Below are 23,148 nucleotides of genomic sequence, written 5' to 3'. Positions count from 1 at the left end.
AAGAGAAGTGTTGTACACATGTTAAAAAGTAAATTCTTTAACTGTTAATGACACAATATTGAGGAACCCAAAAAAGTGGAACTGAAAAATGTGGAAGTGCAGTGTCTGGACTGTTTGTGGCGGCCACATGAACAGGATGGCTGAGGATGAAATCTGACTGGCACCCTCTGCATGTGGAAGTACTTTGGGCTCTGTGGCGGGCTTCATTATCTCAGAAAGTCTGCTTCCTTTGGGGAGGTGCGAATATGCAAACAAAAATAAAAAAATAAAAAATAAACTCTGATGCAGATCAAAGAACTGAATTCTGGTCCACCTACAAACTTAACTCTCGGTTAGCCTCAAACAGACTATGACACAAAGGTTATTGGAGGTTCAACACAGGGCATTGTGGATAAACTCAGCCTAAACAAACATTTGTGCCAGACAATCTGCCTAGGAGAAATGTCCAGTGGAAGAACCTGGTTAAAGTTCTTTTTTGTTTGTTTGTTTTCTTATTTATTTATTTTCAGTTATGGAATTTATATAATCTTGCTAAACCTGATTGAAGGGGACAGAAAAAAGCAAAGTAGTGAACAGAAGTAAAAAAGGAAAGTAGAAAAAATAAAGGAGGAGACAAAGAAACAACAGATAAATAGCAATGACCCTTCAATCCAAACTAACGCCTGACAACCATCTGCTCCACCTGTACAGAATCACAGCAGAGTTTCCTACGGCTTTTACAGGTAAACAATTCTGACAATCATCAGGAGCTCCATCATCGTGCACATACGACTACACCTTTATGGAGGCTAGAGGCAGACTAGGGTGGTCCAGAAAACTGGGCCATCAACAGAAATCCCGGAGCACGGACCCAAACCCCCCCACAACAAAAACGACCCCATACCCCCCCCCCCCAGAGGGCGACAGAGGAAGGCCCCAGCCAAAGCCCCCTGTGGCCACGGGGAACAGGTGGGCCAAGACCAGCAGTCGCCGACTCCTCCGGGTACTGTCCATCCTGGGTGGCTAAAGCACAGGGCCCAAGGCCCCAAGAACCTGGAAGCGGTCAGCTCCCGGTGGTGCCCAGGAAACAGACGTGTGAGAGGACCCCATTGCAATCATTTTCCTCCACTCATAACTGTTTGTGAAGTGTGTGTTGTTTGAAATTAAAACTGAGTGGTAGTAACTGCAACGTGCTGGGAGTGAGGCTAGACGAGCAGCCCCGCCCGCCATGCACTGCATTGCACACCCCCTAGAAGTTGTTTGTGTGTTGTGTTTCTCGTGTATTGATGACTAAGTGTAATTAAAACTGAGAGGCGAGTCGCCACAGGGTGCAGCCAATAAGGCCACTTAGATGGCCCCCTCCACTCCACCCAGCATGACGTGCATGCCTCACAACACCCTACTTGTGTGTGTGAGAAAGCAGGGAAGGAGAGGGGAAAATGGAAAAAGTTCTGATATAAATATGGCCACCCCAAACAGCAAGGACCTGATGCAGCTTCCATTTTTGGTGTTTATATGGTGGAAACAGAAATTGCCATTAACCAATAGATGAATGCAGCAGAGAACAGGTGGGTCTTTAACCTGGACTAAAATAAGCATTTCAGGTGATCCGAGGCTTTCTGGGAGTTTGTTCCAGACATGTGGTGCACTGAAGCTGAATGCAGCTTCTCCATGCCTGGTTCTGGCTCTGGTAGGTTCATACTTAGTCAAGAGGGTCACTGATGCATTTTGGTCCAAAACCATTCAGAGCTTTATAGACCAGCAACATAAATTTAAAATCTGTTTTCTGACAAACAGGCATGGGGGAGTTTTCTACTTTGTCACAACAAATATGAGAAATCTTGTTACACATTCATACTCAGAAAGTAGTTGTAGTCAAGTAGTCACACAGGGAAAAAAGATGCATCAATGATCGTTATATAATCGCAACTTGGCCATATGAATCATAATTAAAGATTCCCACCCATGTTTATCATGCACATTCCTGGTGTTGCCCTGCAGCTTCCCAAGGCTAACATAACACACATCACAAACACACCTCACTTCTGTGTTCCAAACCTGGAGCATCGCATGATAGCTGCAGGTTGCTTTATAACATGATGTCACACAAGAGGACCTGGACGTCAAGACACTGGTCATTTTGGATTCGCACCATGAAGGAAAAAAAAATGCAAAAAGACATTATTGTAGCAAGTAAGAAAGGAGCAAAAAGAGAGAAAGTGACAGAGCAAGTAGTAAGACAAAAGTCAACATAGAACTGACTTTAACTTGGAGAGAGCTCAGGAAAGACAGGGTGTTAGACAGGTGCCAAATTAGGCTTCTTTAGGCAGCACTGAAGTGCGCAAATCTGCCAAAGTTCAGTAGTGCCACTTTCAGCTGTGTCAGTTCTTATGACATTGTTTATTCATCCAACCTATCTGCAAAGTCTGAAGTAGTTTGAAACATCTGCCAGAGGGCAGTGACGTGTTTAAACTGTTAGAAACAAATCCTTTAATCTCAACTAAGAACATAACTTTCATGAAAGTAACTTTTATGGTTGTTAAATGGCATGAAGCATTACTTTTATCTCACTCAGTGGATCAATGATCATCTCACCTCACCATCCACTAGTAACTAAAACTTCCTGGCATGTATCCACAATGCAACACAATGGTCAGATCCAATTACTGGCATAATTCAGATGTACACATTTCCATCAGAACTTTAAGAAAATTAACCAGCTTCTAGCAGAAAAAAAGTCATATGGATTGGTGGGAAGCCAAGCTCATCCATTCTGGAAACAATAACAAAAAAACTAAAAAAAAACACCTCTAGATCAGATCTTAGCAACTGAAAATTAAGAGCAATATATTAACCAGAAGTCAGTTAAAACTTTGCTTATTGTGCAATAGACAATCTTGACTGAGAAATTAGCTACTGCCTTTTATTTATTTCTAGATTTACTAGAGAGCCGTGGGCTGCCATGTCAAGGACCTTGATTGGGGATCCAGTGTGGTTCACCTCTGTCGCAACTTGAACCTGGGTCCTCCAGACCACCTCTGTAACTACTAGGCTACCACGTCATCTTTCCTATGTGTACAGAGATTCCTCCTGATTCTTTCTATGATATTACAGACTGGTGACATCTTCAAAGTCTTTACAATTTGACATTGTGAAACAAATTCAGGAAAATGTTCCTCAATCTGTAGGCAGTTTCTCAGTGAATGTCTGTCCAGCTTTGCATCTAAGAGGCTCTGCCTTTCTCGAATGTCCCTTTAATAATCGATTCATGTTACTGCCCTGTTTTCAGTTACCTAATTAGCTGTAAAATGCTCCTCCAGTTGTTTCTGATATGTGGCAATTACTTTTTCAGCCTTTTGTTGCCCCTCTTCCACTCTATTTTGAGAGGTGTTGCCATCAAATTAAAAGTCCTTACACTTTCATGAAATGGTAAAATGTCTCAGTCAACATCTGTTATGTTTTTTTATGTTTAGCTGGGAATAAATATGGGTTTATGAGATCTGTATTCTGTTTTTAAATTTGCATTTTACTGTTAATCCCAATATTTTTGTGAAATCGGGGTTGTACAGAATGCAGGGAAACTAATGATCCGAAAACCTTGGGGATGAATAATTCAAATTCAAAGTGAAAAGTTGAACGTTTTATTTACAATAGTGAAAGAGTAATGAATAAACTGGTTTCCTAGAGGTGCAGTCCAACAGGCTGTAAACGTGAACCTGAGATGGGAGGCAAGTGGTTGATGGGTCACTGAGGGGAAAGAGGTAATTAAAGATGGTGTCAAAACTGGTGAAGGGAGTGTGATGTATTTCAGAGAAGTGCAAAGCAGTTTAATAAGGGATCCAGACAATAATCCAAAAGAGTGATATAGGTGCCAGCAATGGTCAGTATGGGTGCTATAGGAGAGTCTGGTAGACTCGGTTAAGTTGAATTAGTTAAGTTGGTTGGTGTAATATTCTTCTGTGACCGAGACTGGGTTCATGCTGTGCTACTCAAACAAAGTTGGCACTGCACCAAGACACACATCGAAGAAGAAAACTCATTTATCAAGGGTTAAAGCAGAACAACTTCAGTTCCTTGTACATAACAGCTAAATATGGAGCTAAATCAGATCCTAGTGGTCTAGGGTTCATCAGATTTCTATCAGAACTTTTACTGAATTCTTCCACATCTAACCCCAAGTTATTTCTCCCATCCAAAGCCACCAATCACCCCACTCCTGCGGTTGTTTTGGTTGCATTTACCCTTGATGCTGTGCACTGCCCCCAACAATGCACTTTGTTTTGTGGTCCACTTGAAACGGACCGAAATGTGAGTTTTTTGGCAGACTGAATGTCATCACCTTCCTAACATAGTGGCCTAAGTAATTTTTTTACAAAAATTATTTTTTTTGCCTTAACCATTTTATTGTGATGCTGGCCACCTCTGATAATGTCACCAACATCCTCACATGAAGAGTTTATATGATCTGTTCATGTGTGGATGTTGATGACATTATCAGAGGTGGCCAGCATCACAAAAAGATGGTTTAGGCAAAAAAAAAAAAAAAAAAAAAAAAATTGTAAAAAATGACTCAGGCCATTATTTTAGGAAGGTCATGATATGCTTCTTTGATTTGAATCAGAATTCATCTGCACATTCACAATACCCTTAACGAAGTGGACTTTCCAAGCAAATGGACTAGGATTTGAATAAAAAAGGCGGGTGTGAATGCAACTTATATCTCAGAACAAACAATCTAGACTTACAAGGCTGGTAGTTGGCTTGCCAAAGTCAAAGCAGGCAGGCAAAGCCACCTACGTGAAGGCAAGCATCCAAGACAAATCCAAAAGGGCAAGACTGAGTCAGAAATCTCTGAGGCAGAAATGCAAGGTCAAACACTCTGTAGCAGAAAGGCTGTGGAAAAGATGCTGGATCACTGGGCAAACGGCAACAGGCAATCTGGCACTGGAGAAATGAGAAGAGGAGACTTAAATACCATGAGAAACAGGTGAGCATTTACCAGGCACAGGTGGACACAATCAGAAGCCTGGCAAGTAGAGCACCAGTCAGATCATGACAGAAACTAGCTTACAGAAATTACAGGGAGTAATAAAAGATAAAGCTGGGTTAACTAGGAAGTAAGCAAAGCACTCTTTCTTTGAACCTGATGTAATCTGTTTTGTCAGTATTTCCAACATGACTTTCTTGATCAAACAAGTCAGGCCTTGACAGTGACCTGATGTTAATAGTGGCTAATCTAGCTATAAGAATTGTCTCGTTAATATAGTTCTGCAGTGAATCATTCAACAAGGAAACTGAAATAAAGTGCCAAACCAGAAATATAAGTATTAGCATTCAAACTCCATATCAGTCTAACCCCAGATGGCGTGCGGATGAGGAAAAGAGGGAGACTACAAACCACATCTCAGCCTGCCAAAACTCACATTTCCCCTCCACAGTATAGCTGGTTTACATTAACTCTCACACATGCATAGCGAGGCCTGAGTCCACCCACTTCACATTTCATTACCAAGAAAAGCTCAAACTGCTATACCAGCCTCTCCAATAAAGCAGAATTCTCTAATGTGATTAGTCTTAACTTAACATGAAAAAAGATCTGGTAAAAATGGAGGTTTTGTGCTGGGAAGAGGGTACAGGAGGGGAGAGAAGCAATATAAATTCATCCCATGGGATTAGAAACTGGAAACTGGAGAATCTCCAACCAAACAAGGCTGTTACATGTGTGATCTAATGGCCAGAGCAGTGCAATAGCTTATGGCAGAAGAAAAGCTGAATATCAAATCCCACAGTTGTATTACAGTGTCCTCTGACTAAAGCAGTTCTTTACATGTAGGATGGTAGCAGGGACAGAAAACAGAATTAGGTTGTTCTCTAGTGATATATAAGGAACCCTTATAAGGCTTTATCTTGTATGTTTGCATGCTCTATGAACTGGAGAGCCAAGCATTTAATGAGCGCCTTAGAGCATCACATTTCAAAAGTGCTCTGAGATAACCTTGCTGATGTCATCATGGAGACAGTCCCAGATGATGTAATCAATGTTGTTTCAGCTTGAACTTCTAGTATAACATTTCAGCCTGTGTTACAAAGCTAAAACATGAATGCTTCCGTAAAGTCAGGATATCATTAAGGTGCTTTGGAGTTCATATAATTATAGGAAGAAAGTCTGCACTGCAACACTGGATGATGATTGCAGTTTGTAGGATTCTAAGATGAGTTTCTTTGAGGAGATTTATAGCTCACAACCCGTTCGTAAATGTAAGATTGGTTGAACTCATCATTTGTGTGGATAATTTAGTCTGTTTTCAGAGCCCGTATGGATCCGTTGCTTGACAGAGCAAATGGAGTAGTACCACCAAAAAAAACGTGAGGACAGTGTTGAGTAGTATAGCTGATGTGTGACCCCGCAAAAGAAACAAAGAAGAAAAAGCCACCACAATGTATTTAATGGCAGCACAGGCCACCATCGTCTATGGCACTGCCTCCTTCTATGTCTCTTTCTGAGGATGTACATTATCATAATCTCCTCCACTGTCACCCTGTTTGTTCTTGTCTGAACTCTGCTCTGTTCTCTGGTGGATGTATTTACGAACAACCATGACAACTTATGGGACACATGAAAGTATGAGAGCAGTGACGTGTGGAAAAGATATACCTATTCACTTCTGTTAGGGGAGGCACAAATGGGTCTTTAGATGTCTGTGATCATGCCAGTGTGATCAGATCCCGCAATGTTTTCAAACTGCCATAACAAAGAACTAGGTCACCTACAGAGATGCTGTCACTTTCACTCGAAAGTGCAGATTTGAAATTCTTCCACATTTTTTTTTTTTTAGCTCAGACCCTGTCAAACCTGTTTGTTAAAATTTGACTGAAAAAAAGTGGAAAGTATCATATAATATAATTTTTTTATAGACCATCTTGCCTTGTCTGTGTCTGACACTATTAATGTAATCCTACAGGGTAAATATCATTCATTGTGCTAAATGAAGGGATGCTAAACCTTTTTTCTCTGGGTTTATTAATGACTTTAAGATTTTTTTCATCTCTTAAAAAGCTACAAAGCAAATATGCCATAAAATTAAGTCTGGATTTTTCCCGTCTCCTGCTATTTTAAATCTCAACTTTCTCATTGCTATTCTGTTATTTCATTGCTCTTTATTAATTTAGACTTAAATGTCTGGTAAACTGTATCCCTTCTCCTAAAATATGGTGTGTTCTGCTTTCATGTATTTACTTTTTTAATTCCCTAATGTTATGTTATGCACTTTTGTGTATGCTATATACTTTTTGCACATCTGTTTAATTGTTTAATAAAAAATTGAAAAAAGGAAGAAAAAAAAGTGGGAAGTGATGGGATGGTCAGGCGTTTCATTTCTTTAGCTATTTCCATCATTTTCTGTCATTTTAAAAGTGGACAAAAGTGGCTGAATCAGCCTTGTCATACCTTTAGTGAGTAACACATTAATGAGAATGTCATTTGTTTTCATTAAGGGAAGTCTGTGTACAGGTAAATCCTTAGAGCTGTTTTTATCTTGCATATTTATTTGTTTGCGCAGCTCTCAGCACCCACATACAAGGCTTCTGGGTAATTTTTTCATGCAAACAGACAGATATTTAGTCCTTCAGGGAAGCTAACCATATCAATCAATCAATCACCATATGAAGCCTGCAGAGCTGATGCTACCAGCTGATCAAAATCTGACTGGTTAAAAGTTAACTTGAGTCAGAAAGGCCCAACTTAGCTCGTCAATCGTGATAAAGTGCTGGAGCTGTCAACCTCATGAGAACAAAAGCATCACCTGTATGGTATTTTGTGATGGTGGTCATATTTTTAAGCACACAATTTTACAATGTCTACTTTCACTACAAAAACTAATGGGTTCTTTTCCATGTCAGAGCAAAGCAGGTAGCTTTGATAATGCTAAGTGAACATGAATAAATGAGGGAACAGTTTGAAATGGATGACTGGTTTTAGTGAGGTGAGAACTCCTGGGGTCAATTTTTCTATGCTTCCTCTAAATAGGGTCCAAGGTTCATGTGCCAAGTTTTGTGTATGACTAATCAAAGACTAAATCAGGTATGAATTACTTCCAGTTTGACTGATTTGCCTGGTTCATTGTCAGTTTTAATGGATTGTAAAGGATGAATGCTTTTAAAATGGAAAAATCTATGTTTAGGGCCTAGAGATAATATGCGAACAATAGTATGCGGTCTGAAAGAAAGGAAAGGAATTTCAATATGGTCAAAACTGACATAACATGTTGATTTAAACTCAACCAGGTCCAAGGAATTCACTACCCCACTTCATAATTTAGTCTCTCAATCAGATATCTTGATTTAGGAGCCTCAAAGTTCATTATACAAACAGAAGGCTTCTTCAACTTCTATATGTGGTGCAGCAGTAACCAAGTTGCTCACTCCAACTTGTATAGATTCTTTCATAATCCACAAGATTTTGCATTATTTTACACACAACTAAAGAAATGTCAACTAAATTAAACCATCCTTAGCTGGAGTAAAAAATAATTAAATAAATCTAAACTGAAAAAAAATATAAAGTTTGGTAAAAATCCCCCCCCCCCCCCCTTTTCTCTTTTTTTAAGAATATTGCTCATGGCTCTGACTTAACACCTGGCAACATAGCAACACGCGGGTTAAAATTCAGTTTGGTGGGTATATAAAACTTATTAGTTTTCGATTAATTAGTGATGGATCTACCAAACATGAAGCACTGACTCCAATCATAGAACCTAAACTTCAGCTGCTCAGCTCTGTTGAGAAACTGTGCAGGCAGGGATGGGACATGTGGATATACCATGTGGCCAATCACATGCAAGGACAGACTAGAATCATCCCATTATGTAAAAGAAGAAAGGAGATCATCTGAAGACAGCTAGTGTAGTGGTACAAGCCAGATACAGAGGGAGACAGAGTAGCCTGATTTAAATGCAGGTGCATCAGGGAAAATGGTAAAGAAATGAGTAAAAACTATAAAAGAAGAAGCATCTGGTTGCATTTCACGGGTAATGGAGACTGAAAAGCTGAGAGCAAATTTGTAAAAGGAAAAAATATGTCCCTTTATGAGTGTCTGTGTTCAGACTTTGTCTGTTTGCTGTGGTTCTGTATCCAGTTGTTCATTTGAAGGTTTTATTGAAAGGTAAAGAATGGAAACCATATGGAAACAGATATAAAAGAGAACTGCAACAATTGTGTAACCAAAACAGAAAAACCAGGTACACCTGTAGCAAACCCTTAGAAAAAAAACAAAGCAGACAATCATTGGGAGGACCTATAAGAAGACAAACTGAGAAAAACATTGACAACATAAAAAAAACTAACAGCATCAGCAAAAAGACTGCAAAAGTAAAGGCGGATTTATGCTTGCGCGGCTTTTGCATGTGGTCAGCCACAGCGTAGCTGATGCTGGTGAGTTTGCTCCTGCACTCGAGTGTAGGAGGTACGTGTCGTTTTGGTGTTGTGTTGCAGTTTCTCCTCCTAATCTGAAGGGGGCAGCAGGGGTGGTATTGGTTGGTAAACTCACCAGGTTGGAGTTCTTTTGATGGTTCACTTCAGTTCGGTAGGTGATTTTTGTTTTAAAACAACAATGGTGTCTAGAATGGTTCAGTGTATTTATTAGCTTGTGGAAGAAAATGAAGAAATAATCTGATCAACCTCTCATCAACTTGATCCACTGGTTATTGTTTTAAAAGCGGTGGTTACTACACAAATTCAGTGAAAAGATTCAGATATCAGGCAACATGTGATCCCAAACTGAACAATCACAAGGGAGGACCTCCACGTAACCGTCTGCGTAGCAGGGGTGCACGTAGGAAGAGGTGCCATTAAGTCTCTGCGGAGTTACGCCAAGCCTACATCATGACTATGCATGTAGTTGCACCTTTAATCTACTTTTTTTTATCCTACCCCAGAAATAAAAATTGGCTGGTAGAAATTCTGATTGGTTGTTAACTTTAGGAATCTATCAGCAACATTGGCTGTGATCAACTTACACATGAGACCTGCTCATGTGCAAGTTAACAAAACACCTGGTGTGAACCTCAGCTTTGAGCTTGGGTCCATAACAACATGACTGGATGGAAACAATAACAGGATTGGCTGGTTAAAGCAGAAGATTGTGTTCTTGCCAGGAAGGTGGTTAGAAATATTCTATACAGTCCCCGTATTTGGCATTATTAAATTGTACCATAGACTTCTGTTTAGGTTTATGTGGTTTTTTTCTCACAAATAACATCTGTGGATTTCTGGTTTTAATCAGAAACACCACCAAACAGTGAGCATATCCTAGTGTTAAAAAAACAGCATGCACCAGTTAATACTATACTGCTATATTTCAAACTGTATTAAGATGGTGGCATTTCTGTCTCGCTCTCTTTTCCACCCCATATGGACCAGTTTAAACACACTATAGTTTGGCCCACTTTCAGCATGTCACAGGACATTTATCTTTATTCCCTTCTTCCTCTTCTTACCTTATAGAGAAATGGCTTTGACAGATGTGCTCTACGCACACTCATCTACCTTTTCCTCTCTCTCTTGCATTTTACTGACATTGTTTTCTGGTTTGTGCCTCACTCTGCGCCTGTGTACTCTTATGTAGCTTTCCATCTGGAAAATCTATCCTTTTCACTTGATGTACAGAAACAGTTTTTTTTTTTTCACTTCACCCCTTTAATCCCTTTCTTTGCCTTCTCTTGTAATCAGAAATATAAGGATGTGTGAAGAAACTACCAGTGTATGGAGGAATATGTCCAGCAATTATGTGAAATTGTTTTGGTGAGCATCACTCTACAGCTACAAGGAAAGGGGTCGGGGGGTAATATTCTGTATGAATAAATGTCTATTTTTGCCTCAGTCTCTGCCAAAAAAAAAGTAACTCAACCAGCAGCTACGTCAATAAAGCTTTTTGTTAGCACCACTTCTGGCTCTTAGAAAAAGTTTTTCTTTTTGTCCCAGCTCAACAGAAACAAGCAGCATACATTTGTTTAAAGTGTCTAAATATGTTAGTTTCATCAACAGAAAACCCAGAAATAGAAATCCACTCTGTTTGATGGTCAGATGATTGCATGTGGCAAAAACACCTTTGCCATGCTTTTTCACTCTGTTTGCTGGTCTTATATATATATATATATATATTACAAATACTCTGGTGTGTTTACTCTAAAATATAAAATACAGGAAATCTAAAAATGTCTATTACAACACATAGGTCAGTTTTAAGACTTTAAGAAATGCAATGAGAAATTCATAACTATGTTTTGATTAGACAAATTAAGGTCTGGATATTGGCATTTCCTCCTGCTCACCCTGTTAATGTAGTCAATAAAAATGTGACCTTTTTGCAAAGTTAAAACCTTACATTAAACCTCAAAATTTTCCCCACCTTTGACAGTAAAAGCCATGGTTCATAGAGGGCTTATAAAACAATTGACAGGCTCTCACTGTTCAAAGCTAGATGCACACAATTTAGAAGGCATTGGTTGTACCACTGAACGCAGCGAAGACAGTAATCAAAAGGTAAAGGAAATGTAAGACATTAACATTGCAAAAAATGGATGTTCCCTTCAAAACTGAAAAAAAAAAAAAAAAACTAGACCATAACTGGTCATGGAGAGTATTATTGAAGGAGCTGCAGGAATTTCTGATTGTGACAAAAATCTCAAGAATAGATCCAAATCAATAAAAGAATGTGTTCACCAGAAACTATTAAAGTGTTCAACAGATCTAGACTCTCTTAGACAAGGTTTCTTTGAATTTCTTTTTCTTTCTTTCTTTCTTTCTTTCTTTCTTTCTTTCTTTCTTTCTTTCTTTCTTCAGGAATAGTTAAGTTTTACTGAAGGTCCAGAAGCATCTCTAAGGACCTTGTTTCACTCACCACACTGTTTTCTTTTTTCTTTTAAAGATGCATTACGTAACTTTCCGACCTTAAAACTCTGCATTCCAGACTTGGTTGATGGTACAGTGACATCTATCATGAGCATTTCTGGAGCCGTTGCTGCACAGTTTCATTCCAAGACTGAAAACCCGCACGATACAACGTTTTCATCTGGGATGCCGCCTGATTTTACATCCAAGTCTCGCTTTACTCACCATGTCATGCACCAGCAAATGGGTATAAACACATGTGCCGTTTTGAATGAGCATTGTGGCTGATTCAACAAAGAAACACAGGAGGACATTATTGGAGGAAGAGAGAAAAAGAAAGAGAGAAGACAAAACTAGATAAGTCGAGTCAAAATGAAACTGCCATTTACTGGCTGGAGAGAGCTCACAGTACAGACAGGATGCAAGATGGATGCTGAATTAGTTTGTTGCTGCAGATTGCTCCATGTCACATTGCACGGTCCTGGATTGAGTGCCACACTTGATGGTGTGACAAAATAGCCCCTGATGACCTACTGTAGAGGACAAGTGCCAGTTGGTGACTGCGCTGCGATACATCTTGAGATCCCGGATCACCTGATTGGTTGCAGCTTGGCCTTGCAGTGCTGGATCACGTCTGCAGGAGACCACTGCTGCTTTGTTTGGGAGGATGTAGCTTTGGATAAGTCCTGCTTAGTTGCAACAATTGTTTGACTATTCTTGGTGACAGAGATAATCACCTGATTACCAGTGTGACTTTCGCCATTAATAGCGATCTGCCAATCTATCATGTGTGCATACATGCATGCGTGCCTGGGCAGAGGGAATTCTGTTTTTTGTTTAAATTGGTGGTCCCAAAATTTATTTGATCTTGTTTTATTTTTAAGTGTATTTTATAATCCTTTTTGTTCTCTTTCCCTTCATCAGGTGCTGAGCCTATGGTGGTGGTTTGGTATCTCTTCATGTGTTTTCTGGATTTAAGTTGGTTTGGTTTGTTTAACTTCACGTGTGGTATTCCTGGGATCCCCTCTTTTTTTCTTTTGTTTGCACCTAGCCAACCTGTGTACCCTGGGGAGTGCTATGGGAGTGCTCTGGGAATATGGAGTACCGCACAGCAGCTTCACATAGAGTGTGAAGATGGTAGAATGAGAATCAGCACCTCCAAATCAAAAACCATGGTTGTCAACAGGAAAAGGGTTGATTGTCCTCTTCAGGTCAGGAATGAGATTTTGTCCTAAGTAGAGGAGTTCAAGTACCTTGAGCACAGGTCCAAAATATGGACACCATGTCCAAAATATGCCAAGAAAATACCTGCCACACCATTACAACACATTCACCAGCAGCATGTTGTTTAAACCAAATTCTGAGAGCTCAAATAGAGACTCCAATCAGGCGACGTCTTTCCAAGTTTTTTCCAGTTTCCTGTTCTTAGCTAACAGGAATGGTACCCAGTGTGGTCTTCTGCTGCTGTATCCCATCTGCTTCAATGTTTGAAGCATGGCACATGCTAATGCCTTTTTTGTCAGTCCAACCAGTCTATTCTCCTCTGACATTAATTGTCATCCAGATAACTGCTGCTCGCTGGATATTTTCTCGTGTCAGATCATTCTCTATAAACCCTGGAAATTGATGTGTGGTCAAATCTGAGTAGATCAGCAGTTTTTGAAATACTCAGACCATTTCTTCTGGCAACAGCAACCATGCCATGTTTAAAGTCACTTAAATTCCCTTTTTTCCTCATCTTGATGCTCACTTTGAACTTCAGCAAGTCTGATTAGCTGTTAGTGTTAAAAATAAATTGAATGGGTCTCGCTAACACAGTAAGCAGGGCTCCACAGAATAATTTACCCTGAATAACCTGAATCTGGAACTGTTTGTTCACTCACCACTCTCATTTGAAACTGAAAAGGAGCTCTTACTGCCTTGTCTTTAGGATTAAACCCACACCAACTTGAAATTAATCTTTTGTTTTGTTACCTACACCAAAAAGACCTTTGAATTCAAGAAAACAGAGTTAAAAAACTGTCTTCTGATGTGACAGCAAGGCAAAATGTAAAGCAAAAACCTACAGGCTGCCTTTTCCAGGCATCACTATACAGATCAAATGTTGAAGTTATGAAAGCATACGAAAAGCTTGCACAAGGACTTAAAAACAGTTTTAGAATTGTACTTTATAGGCAGCTGTTTATCTGACAATGATATTTATGCACTAGAAGATACACACTCCAGCCATTTTCTTTATCAACTACACCTCTTGCTACTTTGGCTTCAAAGCTTTCTAAAATAAACTTGCCTGAGAAATCAGGAAAGTGTAAGGAGCATTCGTGTCAAGTCTCATAAGTTTGCCAATATTTGACCTTGATCAGTGTCTAGACGAGACAAACAAAACCTGCCTGCTCCTCCTGTGTGCACTGCATCAGATGGAGTGACCCCGCCTGCCTCCACTCCACTTATATAAGGATTACACAAGTATAAAAAACAGCACAAGGAGCAGCTGAATATAGCTCAGTGAATCTCTGTGTATGTTTGATCAAGCGTGTGAGCTACAGTATATGCGAAAAAAGCCTTTGAAAGACTGCATGAGTCTGTATGTCAAAGAAGGGCGGAGGCAGATAAATAGCGATGGAGGAGAAGGAGGCAGGGGAGGTTGAGCACATTTTCTCTGTGGTTTTGGGAGGAAGGGAGCAATTTATCACCTCAGCGCGGCTTCAAAGTGTAAACTGTTTTGGCTGTTGGAAATGTACATTTCATACAACTACTTTGGCAGCATTGTTTCTGATGAAAGTCACAGCAGTCAAGTTAATGCAGTGAATTCGGGTGAGGAGGGAAAAGGCAGCTGGGAGAAACAGCAGACAGGGAGATGAAGGAGGGGAGGGAGAGGAGGTGTGGGTTTGACTTAAACAGCAGAAGGACTGCTGGAGCTGCTTCCACACTTCAAGGGCTTTAGTGACAGGGAAGCTGCTTTATTCAGCACTGTCAGCAGTTTTGCTCATGCTTGTGTGTGCGTCTGTGTGTGTGGTACATGTGTGCCTATCCACTGGGAATGAAAAAAAAACTCCCTGTGTTGTTCCATAAAGCAAGGACACAGCTACATTGGCGCATAAGGGCAAGAGCACATATGCTCAGGACACAACAAACCTGTGCTGACAGATGAAAATACCAATGATTACATTCTGATGTTATGGTGACCTTTATCCACTCTAATGTTAATATTCAGGATTACTATAAATATGTTGTTATTTTTAATAACTAAATAATTCATTGGCAGTGTTTATGGAATCAAAACACATTTAGATGTATGACTGGCACTGTTCATTCCAGGTTTCCTTTTCAATGGGAGGTGATAGAACACTGGACCAAATGTAACCTACAAAACCTTAAAATGGGCTCATTTTGGGGCGGATCATAGGTGTTCAAATATTTTATAGCAGGTTTTGATGATCTCCATTTATTTACTTTGGGATCTGGTTTAAAAAGTTTGGGTTTTCAGGCTCCTAAAGCACCAATTCCATGTGAACAAAATGTCCAGATGATTTAAAAAAAAAAAAAAAAAAAGACAGTTGTCTCAGTGGACATGGTCTTAGTTTTTAATCATAATAGCTCTGAATGGTCAAAGCTCAGTTTTGTTGGTGGGGTGGAGGGTAAGCTTGTGGAGCACGGTTATTACCTGTTATTTATGCCACATATTTTCAGAGACATGCTCTCTCTCTGTCTGCTGGTGAGTGTGCCCACCTGCATGAGCACGCACACCTGTCTGCACATCAAGGTGGAGGAGGAGGAGCTAGCTTTTGATCTGTGATATACAAAAAGGGTGAATCATCTGCTTTTTGCAGACCTAGACTACATTAGACCAGGTTCTGGTGAAAAACTTTACCCTCGGTTTCTGCCTCTACTGGACAGGAACCAAAAGTGTGTGTAATGGAAAATTTCAATGGACAAAGGGGGCTTTGAGGTAAAATATAAAAAATGGAGATGAGTCATTAGGTTTTGAATTAGATCAGTTTTGTGATAATTGTGTGATAGAAAGAGGATCACCAGTAGACAATCTATTATATTATAATATGAAAAAAATGGAGGTGATAAGACAGCACAGCCATTTTTATTCAGATGTATGTGATGATGCTGCAGCTAGAAAACAAGGTTGTCATAGCTGAACAGCAGCCTGAAAGTGCAGTATAAGTGAATTCATGTTAACATGTAATTTTAATGGGCCACTTTTCACTGATCATTTCTGACTTGTTTTGCTGTGAAATGTCAGAAAAACATAAAAAGACAAATAACTGAATGAGAGTTAATTTATGTAAATTAGGCTGAGTCCTTTAACTTAAAGTTACTTCTGAACTTTTCACACTTTGGCGCCTCCTAATGAGGAATAATTCCACATCCGTCTTGCATCCTGTCTCTTCTCTGAGGTCCTTCCAGCCAGTAAAAGTCAATCCAAAGTTAACTCTTGTCTTATCTCTTGCTCTGTCGTTGTCTCTCTTTCTTTTCCATGCTTCCTTCAATAACAACCTATTTCATTTGAATTTCTATATACCCTAATTGCCAAAGTTAACAGAGAAAAATGTGTTATTCTACAAATGTATAAAGTCATTTCTATTATGTCTGTATCAAAATGAAACAAGGACACTTAAAAAAAAATGAACCACACTGTTTCATTGAATTAATTAAATTTTATAGCTAAATGCCAACATTTGAAGACTCATGTAGCTTCTTGGTCCATATTGTTTAATTAATTACAAGGAAAACAACCACCATGAACCCCGAAAAGTGTCAGACTCATGCTGACTGTTACTAAATGATAGCATAGAAACCATAAAAGAGCATTTGCATCATCAGAAAGCTATGAGGAGTAGAAAAGAATGAACAGAAAACACACACACACACACACACAAAAACTTGAGTCAGAACAAGTCGGTGTTATGGCGGCCGTGTAGCACCCTGCAATAAAGTGCAGCCATCCCTGGCTGGCACATAGGACACCCATTCACTCTGTGACAGGGTGTCACACCACATGATTTATGACGGGTAATTATGGTTATAGGGGTGACATCATATCCTATTCTCCAGCTTTCGCATGTATCCATGCTGTGTATATGTGTGCCTGCACTCGTGTATGAGTGCGTGTGCATGTACGTTTGCATGTGTGTTCCTCACTAATTAGTTCTGCTGTCTGGATCCAGCAGCGACCGTCTTTGTTTTTCTACAGAACGGAAGACAAGGCATGTCACAACAACATATCTCGCAGTTCCTCGAGACGTGCTGTAATGCACGCGCGTTCACACAAACACACTTGCACATGTGAGGCCCACAGGATATTGTCTCCACTGCGCTCTTTTGCTCAAAATTGTAATGTTTTGTTCTGTTCGATCCAAACAGGATTTTTTTTTTGTTAGTCTGTTTTTGTTTGTTTTTTTCTTCTTCAGGAATAGTGAGGGTGAGCAGAAAGTAGAAAGAGAACAGGGACAGAGATCACTGGTGCTCATTTTTGACAGAGTTAACCATCAGTTTGCCATGGTCTCAAATTGGCAGCAGGGAGAAGCATACAATTAGAAATCATTACTCTGCACCTAACTGCTGCTGACAGGCATGGACACGACAAATGAGAAAATGGAAAGATTATAACACAATTTCTCTCTCCTGCACACGCATGCTAATTCATTTGCCAACTCTAAATAAATGCATTCACTTAAACATGATTTGACAAACCATGCCTACCGCTTGGATTGGGGATGACGAGGTTGAAAAAAGAAGTAGATATTTATATATGTACATCTAAATATTTTCCAGAGGCTTTAACCAGTCATGTTAAATCCGCCGTCAACCTGAGACATATGTTTTAACCCATAATTTAAAAACATTTCCCAACACAAGAACAAACTTAACAGTTTGGAGGTTTGCAAACTCTGCACAGGTCACTTCCTGCAGCTAATGCACCGCGGTCACCGTGGGGCAGATGAGCGCATCCTTAATGAGCCAATTTGGAGGAAATAAAATGATTAAAAATAAAGCAAAAAATATTTTAGACTGACTGAGTCAGTCGGCATAATGAGTATAATTCCTTCTTCTTTTCCTTCTTTTGCCACTGAGTGGACCCATTACTGTTTACTGAAAAGCATGGTAATAGCCACAGGGGCCTGATATGGAAAAGGGCTTCAAAGGTCCATATTTGAACTATAAACTGCAATTAAGGCAGCAGAAGCTCTCAAAAGTCACTAGAGATAAACTTTACAATACCCTGTAAAACATGTATGTACCGCTTTGCTCCCTGACCCAGCAAATATTTTAACAAAAGTGACCTTTTGCAGCTTTTCACCTTTGGCTCGAGCATGAAAAGTTTACACTTCTGCCAGGGTACATTTGACATTGCACACATTGATCTGAATTTTAATTCAAGATTTTAAAAGTGTTTATATAACACGGATGGGCAACTGTCTAAAAATTCTAGTAGAAATAGCGGAACTGAATAAAACAAAAAAACAAACAAAATAATCTGTTAATCATACCTGATCCAGTCTGGTCCATCTTGCATTTTATCCTCCACCGTTTTGCTGTTGCACTTAAATGCATCACAGAGATGTTTTGCTCTTTCTTTTCCTCTGCAGCCTGAGCACCACTCTGTGCCTCCTGGAATGCTACCATCAAGCTGCGTAATTTAGTGGACGGCACAGCCACTGAGCAATTATTGGTCCGTGTGACACTGTGCTATACTTGAAGTGGTGCTTCTGTGGAACCTAAAGGTGCAAGCTAAGCATTGTCGAAAGAACACAATACCACAATATTATCATTGTTTTATTTTGAACTAAATGCAGTTTGCTCTTTATCTATTCTTTGTAGCAAAAGAAAAAAAAATCACCTGTTTTTCAAGGATCATATTGCATTTCAAGCATTTTATTCAAAGGAAAAGGACAGTGCCAGCAAGGAGGAATAATACTAATGATAATATTAATCACAGAGTCCGACATTAAAAACTTGCAGGAATCGTAACCATGGAGGACTGAGTTGTGGCAGAAACTGCATGCTCATCACTTCACAAATGAAGGGCTAAACAGTGATCTCTGTTGAATCTGTTTTGAAAGTCCGCCATCATCCCTCATATAGCAAGAGGACATCTTTTAAAGCCCACAAGAAGATTTTCTTCCTTAAGACCTAGAAGGTAGCTCGGAGCTTCAGAGGCAGTTCTCAGGTTTAATAATCAAAAGCATCTAATCATCCTTCATTCTTGTCTGCCTATGTGCTAAGCCTCGCTGCACTGCTGCTCAGTAGGACATCGGCTGAGGGAAAGGACAAGACAGATTGTCATCAAATCTCCTATTGCTGCGTTTCAAGGAAAAACTTTTATCTGAGAGACAGAGCTGATCCACTGAGAGCAAACCACAACACCTGAACAGGAGTTGTGGTTAGTTTCTCAGCCTCCATCTGCTACTGACACCCTTCCAAATACCTCAGACCCCCTGTGGAGCTGTAATCCTACTACTGGAGATTTTTTAGCATATCCTATTAAACTGGAAACGACTGCCACACCTTCTTGCCATCTATATAGCTGCTGCTTGTGCAGTCATGTGAAAAAGAAAGTACACATTGTATATTTTCTAAGGTTTTACATGTCGTGACGTGAAAATGAAACGATGATGGTCCTCGCTAGCTCTTAGAATTAGGTATAAACAAAACCTCAGATGATGCAGTGCCATTATTTATGAAACAAAAACAAAGACTTGAAGTAGTCATGTTCTACATGACGTTTTCAGTCTCTCAGATGGGTGTGGAAGAATTTTGATGCAATATTCTTTACAATGTTGCTTCAGCTCAATGAGCTTTGTAATTATCTGTACATGTGCAGCTCTTAACAGTATTATGCTGCATGTATCATATTTGATAAACACAGTTTCTGAGACCCTTTGCATCATTTTATGGTAAAAACTTTGTTCAAAACCCTGTTGTATATACTGTGACAGACTGGTGGCCTGTCCATGGTGTACCCTGCCTCTCACCTGCTAAAATGCTGGGATAGGCTCCAGCTCACCCGCGACCCATAATGGAATAAACGGTCAAGATAATGGATAGATGGATATATATATATATATATATATATATATATAGAGAGAGAGAGAGAGAGAGAGAGAGAGAGTCTTTGTCTTTGTTTTTTTTTTGTTTTTTTTTGTTAAAGGCCCAAATAAAGACATCAGATCAAAATAATAATAATAATAATAAGAATAATAATAATAATAATAATAATAATAATAATAATAATAATAATAATAATGAATCTTGACATTTTTTCTTGTGACAGGCTTCAAAATTTTAAGGTCTCACCACAGCATTTCAACCGGGCTGACATTTTGACTCTAACTGGATCATTGCAAAACCTTGATTGTTTTTCAGCCAGTCAGTTGTAGATTTGCTCATTTGTTTTGCTGGATCAGTGTCCTGTGGTATGGTCTTACTGATTTAACTTAAGCTGTTGGTCAGACAGCCTCACATTTGACAATATAAATACTTTGACAAATGGACAAGTTTGTGTTTATGTTAACAAACTAGTCACCCCTCATTAATCACTTGTTAACACAAATATCTAATCAGCCATTTACATGGCAGCAGCTCAGTGCATTTAGGCATGTAGACATGGTCAAGACAACTGGCAGAAGTTCAAGCTGAGCATCTGAATGAGGAAGAAAGAGGATTTACGTGACTTTGAGCGCAGCATGGTTGGTCTGAGTATTTCAGAAACTGCTGATCTACTGGGATTTTTATACACAACCATATCTAGGGTTTACAGAGAATGGTCTGATAGTCTTAGAACCAACCAAGATGACTACAGCAGCAGAAGACCACACCAGGTGTCACTCCTCTCAGCTACAAACAGGAGACAAACATGAAGGTTTTAATGTAATTAATTGAGCATTTGAACATAAAGCTGCTTTTGTATGATTTGAAGTCCACTGTGTGATCACTTATAGCCACATGTCACTTTAAAAATGAGAACAAATGGGTTGCATTGCTCAACTTTATTATTAAAATTAATTTCCATTCATTCTTTTGACAGTATTTTTTTTTTTTTCCTCATGTCTGTGTTGCTTTTGTCTCTGCCTGCGGCCCATGAGTCTCATGACCTTTTATAGGCATTTTCAGACATTTCCCTGTGGAAAGTAAGCACCAGCTGGTATGTCCTTTTAACTTATAGAGATTCATATACCGATCTTAGAGGAAAGGTACAATTTTGCTATCTACGACCATGTTTTGTAAATAAAAAAAAAAAGAAAAGAAAAGAAAAAAGAAAGACACTTCATAACAAATTTAGAAAGCTTTGTGAGATGTTGGTGAATGAGGCCTAAAAGTCTAAAAGTCTTGTGATTTTATTAGACGCCACTTTTGAAAGTAAAGCATGCAGCCATTCTCATATGGAAGAGAAGAAGCTTTTTTCTAACACTCAAGAAGACATACTTGTTGTTTTTTCTAATTGTACTATCATAAACCTTTAACATGCTGACTGAGGCCTGAAGAGTCTAATATCTACCTTGTGGGATCTTTGCAAGGGATGAGCGATACAACGATTTTTCCAGTCGACACAATAACATTAGGTACTTTTTCATTGATACCGATACCGATAGATACTTTTTGCCCATTCATGATTGTACAGTCTTCATTAATATCGTTATTGCAAGGATAATGTAAAATATAAACAAAACTTAAGATACTTGAAAGAAATGCTTTGAAACAATAATAAATTATACTGATGAATGAATTAAACAAATTAAGATAAAATAAAAATTTAAATTATAAAATAAACTACAGATTAATATAAGATTATTCACATTTATTGAATGGAAAATAAAAAAAATATATAATGTGTACTACTAATATGATAAATATAATAAAACATTAAGCACAATAACCTTTATTAAACCGTAAAAATATCAAAACAAATCCTCATCCTCACTAACCATGTCAACATCATCATGACATCATGCCATGTGATTGGCTACCATAGTCATGTGACAGAAGGAATACGTTGTTGGGCTTCACACTCAGTTATATTGATTAAAACTCTTAGGCATGAACACAAATGGCAGGTTTCAGCAGAGCAGTATCTCAATATTCAAAAAAGTATCAAATCTGATATTTTGACTGGCTGATATCGAAGTGTCGGCCATACCTAATTTTGAATGTCAGTACAAAATTACCTTAATCAATAACATGTGGCTGATTAAGTAAAAAAAAAAAAAGAAAAAAAGGAAAAAAAAGAAAAATGCAAGAGGACATTATCAGAGGAAGCGAGTAAGCGAAAGGGAGAAAGTGACAGAGCAAAAGATAAGACAAGATTCAGAATGAGATTACAAACATTAATATTAATATAATACAATATATTGAATTGAATTGAATTGAATTGAATTGAATTGAATTTTTTTATTTCGAATAAGCATGAAAGCAAATTAAAACAAAAGACAAAATTTAATACAATATAAAAAAGCACAATTACATATTCAAAAGGGAGTGGGAAGAAGTATAACTTATGAACTCCCACCCCACCTCCTTAAATAATAAATAAACCTGATAACCTCCTGATTTAGACCTGTCTAGAAGATAACCTGATATGATTAGTTACATGACGACTTAAAAACTTAAATTTTATATACCCATACTACATACATATTCAATGTAAATATACCCATACATACACCCTTACATACACAAGTCATAGATACCCGTATCCGTACCCAGTTAAAGTGACCAGTAAAGAAATATAACACAAGCACAATATCCTCATAATAGTACTACTTAACATTTTCCTCATCCCTATACCTCTGTGAGCAAAACTAGATAGAATCAATGTAGGGTACATGCCAGACCATTCAGGTCGCCTGCAAGTGATTTAGCAGCAGGCTCTCCACAAACATGCTGTGCGCATCGGGAGAGGGGCAACCATCCTCCGGCCGCCCCCCAGCCCCATCGCGAATGGCTTTCCGCACCGGCCGGAGCCGGCTATCCGAGACCAACCGAAGCTCTGTGGCACTTCGGTATTGTTACGTCTAGGCGGGATTCTTACTTAGAGGCGTTCAGTCATAATCCCACAGATGGTAGCGTCGCACCATTGGCTCCTCACATACACCTAATGTCTGAACCTGTGGTTCCTCTCGTACTGAGCAGGATTACTATTGCAACAACACATCATCAGTAGGGTAAAACTAACCTGTCTCACGACGGTCTAATCCCAGCTCACATTACCTATTAGTGGGTGAACAATCCAACGCTTGGTGAATTCTGCTTCACAAGGATAGGAAGAGCCCA

General features: G+C 39.1%; 1 long non-coding RNA gene across 1 annotated transcript; it reads right to left on the bottom strand.

The window, feature by feature from the left end:
• Positions 1 to 327: 327 nt before the first annotated feature.
• Positions 328 to 23,148, bottom strand: LOC121656509. The gene is made up of 3 exons (XR_006013407.1): positions 22,830 to 23,148; positions 5,513 to 5,518; positions 328 to 337 (listed from the first exon to the last, which is right to left on the bottom strand). It is a non-coding gene; the product is annotated as an uncharacterized LOC121656509 (long non-coding RNA).

This window comes from Melanotaenia boesemani, chromosome 17, assembly GCF_017639745.1.
Source record: "Melanotaenia boesemani isolate fMelBoe1 chromosome 17, fMelBoe1.pri, whole genome shotgun sequence".
NCBI lineage: Eukaryota > Metazoa > Chordata > Actinopteri > Atheriniformes > Melanotaeniidae > Melanotaenia > Melanotaenia boesemani.
The sequence above is the reverse complement of the archived record's forward strand: the minus strand, read 5'-3'. Positions and strand labels throughout refer to the sequence as shown.